Source organism: Citrus clementina, unplaced genomic scaffold (genome assembly GCF_000493195.1).
Source record: "Citrus clementina cultivar Clemenules unplaced genomic scaffold, Citrus_clementina_v1.0 scaffold_4, whole genome shotgun sequence".
Classification (NCBI taxonomy): Eukaryota; Viridiplantae; Streptophyta; class Magnoliopsida; order Sapindales; family Rutaceae; genus Citrus; species Citrus x clementina.
Window position 1 is genome coordinate 15,713,566 of NW_006262274.1, and position 5,425 is coordinate 15,718,990.

General features: G+C 27.9%; 1 pseudogene; it reads left to right on the top strand.

The window, feature by feature from the left end:
• The first annotated feature begins 2,689 nt into the window (after positions 1-2,689).
• LOC18043888 overlaps positions 2,690-5,425 on the top strand; it is a 7,715-nt pseudogene continuing 4,979 nt past the window's right edge.

Consider the following 5,425-nt stretch of genomic DNA (forward strand, 5'->3'; position numbering starts at 1 on the left):
TGAGTAAAATAAATATGGTACATTTATTAACTGATAATCGGAATAGGTTAGAATTAAAATAAATATGACAATTGTTTGATATGTCATTTATGGAAACATCATTATAGATTACGATTGTTATGTCATTTATGGTAGCATCGCTATAGATTACAATGGTTTGATATGACATTTATGGTAATGTCATTGTCACTCATTTATGACAACGCTAATGCCGGTCATAAGATATACTATAGATTTTACCTATCACATGCCTGTCACACCACAATCAAATGCGAAAATTCAAATTTATTTAAATTTTGGGCTTCTTTTTTAAAATCCTTAATGAAAAATTGATATTATTTAAAAATGTAATTATTATTTGAATTGTATTTTTATTATTATTTGAATTTATTATTATTATTATTATTTATTTTTACTTTACACGTTCCCAAGTTTGTAAATATGCTCTTAGAAATCTAATTTGTAAATATAAAATGAATACAAAATATAATGCTAATAATTAAAAATCCAATAAAAAATAAAATCCATGAAATTTTAATATATTGAAATTACAATCCATTTTACTATACAAACTACAACCACACCAATTGTTGAAGTAATCATTGACAATTTTAGTAAAATACCAATGAATAAAATAAATATGGTATATTTATTAACTGGTAATCGGAATAGACTAGAATTAAAATAAATATGACAATTGTTTGATATGTCATTTATGGTAACATCACTATAGATACAAGTGTTATGTCATTTATGGTAGCATCACTATAGATTACAATGGTTTGATATGACATTTATGGTAATGTCATTGTCACTCATTTATGACAACGCTAATGCCGGTCATAAGATATATTATAGGTTTTACCTATCACATGCCTGTCACACCACAATCAAATGCGAAAATTCAAATTTATTTAAATTTTGGGCTTCTTTTTTAAAATCCTTAACGAAAAATTGATATTATTTAAAAATGCAATTATTATTTGAATTGTATTTTTATTATTATTTGAATTTATTATTATTATTATTATTTATTTTTACTTTACACGTTCCCAAGTTTGTAAATATGCTCTTAGAAATCTAATTTGTAAATATAAAATGAATACAAAATATAATGCTAATAATTAAAAATCCAATAAAAAATAAAATCCATGAAATTTTAATATATTGAAATTACAATATCCATTTTACTATACAAACTACAACCACACCAATTGTTGAAGTAATCATTGGCAATTTTAGTAAATTACCAATGAGTAAAATAAATATGGTGCATTTACTAACTGGTAATCGGAATAGGCTAGAATTAAAATGTGCTGAAATGAGGAATAAGAATCAGAATAAATTATTTACGTAAGCTGTAAGAATTATCAGAATTAGAATGAGTTGTATTCCCATTGATATGTTTACTTTGTCTACGAATCAGAATGAATTTTTTAAGTCACTAAAATGCTCTTAGTTAATTGTTTTCATTTTTATTATTATATCTATTATAATAATGGTGACTACGATTATTATTTTAAATATTGTTGTTGTTGTTGTTATTATTATTATTATTATGAAAATACTTGATTGAGTAAATATTTTTCACCAATCGGCCATTAGTTATTGATATTTAAGAAGTCTATCATAAATACATAATAAATTTTTTATAGACGAAAATTTTATCACAAATTTATCATGCTTTTATAATTTAAGACCTTTTACTCATGATCTGTCATAAAACTCCTATCATCTATTGTCAGTTTTCTCGTGATGTCATAACTTTCAAAGATGGTTATGACTGAGCTGGCAAGCTATAGATTTAATTAATTTTTTGTTACATTTGGCTATTCTTGTGTTGTATGCTTTTATGTTTTTTTGGACAGTTTTCTTTGGTTTTAGTTTTGTGAGGATAAGGTTTATTATATTCCTCATAACTGGCTTTTTTTTTTTTTTTATCTTTTACTTCAAGAATGTCCCTCATTTTGTCGAGGTTTGCTTCAAAAATTTTTACACTATGATCATTAGAGCAATCGGTGCCTTAGAGGCAAGTATATAATTAAAGAGACGAAATTTATCATGAGCTAGTTTTACTTACAAACATCAAATAGAAAGTTAATTAAACGGTTACTATTTCTCTAATATAAACTAAACATCATATTAATTAAAAATAATTTAATTTAATATCATTCATCATCAACTATATAATAAAAAAATGCTCCTGACTTATTCATCTGCTAAGAAAATATAAAAAATTGTTTTCCACCGTATCTTCAAGTTCAAAGTATATATTATTGCCGGAGTTGGTAGATCTTTAAATGAGTAAAATTACTTAAACAATAACAATGATAATGATAAAGAAGAATGGTAAGCGCAAGCGGCTGAATTCGAGCCATTCGGAGGGAAAATTTTTCAGATAAAGAAGAATGGTCAACCGGAGTTGGTAATTCAAGTCGTGTTGCTTTTTCCCATTGGTTTTTTTTTTTAAAAAAAGGAAAATCGTGATTGTCATGCTTCAGATTTTTTTCCGTTTTATTATTTTTTTAGTCTGACTAAATCAATGGGATTATTTTGGTGGACTTTTTTATGAAGAAATTATTGCGGCTTGCCACGGGTGTTCATGCACTGGACATCTATTTATTGACTCTTTTTGGCGCCAAACTCTCGTCACACAATAGAGCTATAGCTTAGTGGGAGAAAGAAAATCATGCTTCAAACGCTTGCCATTTCAAGCTTCTCTCCAAAATACCATCCTTATGTACAACACTCCCGTAAGTCTCTCGTTTCCCCAGGAGTACCCTGTTCCATTCTGAGTCTCGTATCCGCTGTTGAGATATGCTGAACTAACTACCAATCACAATAATGTGAAAATTTCATCACTAAAGTTTTGCTCAATACTCTGCATTCAAAGGACAAGGATCCCCTCCGTGTCTTTCATTCTCTCAATTACTATTGTCTTTCCTTGTTTAACGAGTGGTTAAGATTAAGTTTTATATTTATTTTTCACTTTATTTACATTCAAGCCAATTTTTTTCCGCTGCCTTATGAAGACAAGAAGAGAAAAAAAAAAAATCCATGCATAGTACAGTAATACTATTAGGTAATAGTATTGCGCGCGTACTATTCTAAGAATGATACTTTGCTTGTTTCTAGTTTCTACCAATTAAAACTAGCTAGTTAATTTTAGTCGGTGGAAGGTCACATTTTGAATGCCCTTTTAACATTATAATTTTTCTATAATTAACCGTGGCCATTTCAGGTTGCGTTAAAACATACCAACCGCCGGTGACACATATTCATGGCGTTCTGAACAGAAATCAACGCAAGAAGTACGCTATCAAATGCTTGGAAAATTCATTTTATCCTACCAATAGAATTACTGAGAGAAACGACGTCGTCTGCAAGCCGTTCAACAATAATGACCGTGTTACCGCTGTCAAGTTGCGAGATGGAAATGCATCAAAATCTGAGGATGGAGATGAGAGTCCAAAGAATGTTTTTCTCAAGAACTTAAATGCACTCTACCGTTTTATTTATCCATATGCTTTTTTCGGCGTTGTGAGTTCAGTCTACTCTATCATCTGTTCCTCTTTTTTCCTTTAAATTTAATCTAATGGTAAACAATTCTCTCCTTAATCATGTGATGTCAGCAGTTTAAACTTCAGCCTTCTTGTTTTCTTTCCAAAAAAAAAAACCGAACTCAACTTATTAGCACTGAAAAATGAACTCTATCACTCGAACCTTCATTTTGAAGAGGAGAGAAATGGTCAACTTATTAAAAAAAAAAATGGCCAACTTATCACCAACTCAAACATATAACAATTGATAATGACCTTATATGACCCTTTTTTTTTTTTTCCTTTAATCAGCTTTTAGCGACAGCATCGAATTCTCTTCTTCCGGTAGAAAAACTCGCTGACTTGACTCCCACCTTCTTCTTAGGATTATTGAAGGTACGTAAATATAAAGTGCTAGAATGAGAGAATTACAAATATATATTAATTTTATAATTGATGTTATTTGACGAGTGAAAACTTTGAAATAATAAATCAATTCTTCTTGAAATTTCAGCCTTTGGTGACTTCAGTACTGATGAACATTTACGTGCCGGCCGTAAACCAGGTGACTGATGTTGAAATAGACAAGGTACGTGTATTACTCTTAATTCGATGCTAACCCAATATATAATATAATGAAAAAATTAGAGATTTAATATTAATTGCATGGAGTTTTCATGTATGAAATCCGGATTGCTTAAATCTGCTGCACGTACATTAGATATTATGTATTATGTTAATTAATCTCATGCTCGTATGTGTATATATGTGCGTTTGTGTGTATATATAAAAGGAAAAAAAAAAGCTACATCTCTTTAAGATTTAGAAAAATAGTTATGGAGACCCCCAATTTAAAATAAAGGATACAAATACCCACTTTTGACCATAACACCTTTTGCATATAGTAGTTAAAAACATTTACCTAAATTTTTTTTAATGAAAACAAATATAATTTAAATAGTTTAATATGTCCAGTAGACTAATACCATTAAAATATTTTTTAATATATAAAATAATTTTTAAAATGTTATTATATACTTTAATAATGTATTTGTATTTATTATAAAAGTTTAAATAAATTTTTGGGTTAAATAGATTTTACAATTAATAAAATAGATTTTATGTATTAATAATATTAAAATTATTTTATACAATATTTAAAAATAATTTAATTTTTTATACATTTATTTTAATATTAAGTTTCTATTTATTATAAAATTTACTTTAATATAGTATAAGATTCTAAAGTGCTAAAAATATTTTTTAAATATAAAATATTTTAAAATGTAAATATTGTTACATCTATTTTAATATTATATTTCTATTTATTACAAAACATTGAGGTCAATTTTTTTTTTAGGTAATAGAGCTAAAGGGTATTATGGTCAAAGAGGGTCTTGATATCTTTGTATTGAAAACTTGGAGGTCTACATGTCCATCTCCCAAACTTTGGGCATGTAAATGTTTTTTTACTATATATATAATTATTTTCATGTGCAAGTATGCTCATTTTAAAATATATGGGCGCTCGTGCAAGAAGGACTATATGTGTGTGTGTGTGTGTAACCATTTTCAAGTGTGGGTGTCCTCATTTTTTTTAATTAAGCCGTATAATTTAAGAGAGTTAAAAACTAACCTACATCACACACACACATATTTTGCGGCTGTTTCTAATAAATCAGCTTAATATTGTTTTGTCAAGGTCAACAAGCCCTTATATGCCCCTTGCTTCGGGTGATTTTCAATGGAAACTGGGATTGCATTTACTTGGATATCTGCATTGATGGTAAGCAACTGCCAACGAATAAAGCTCCCATAAATATTTGTGTTTATTTAAGATGAGAATACATTCTATAGTGTGTGATTTTCACTTTCATTTTTTTTTT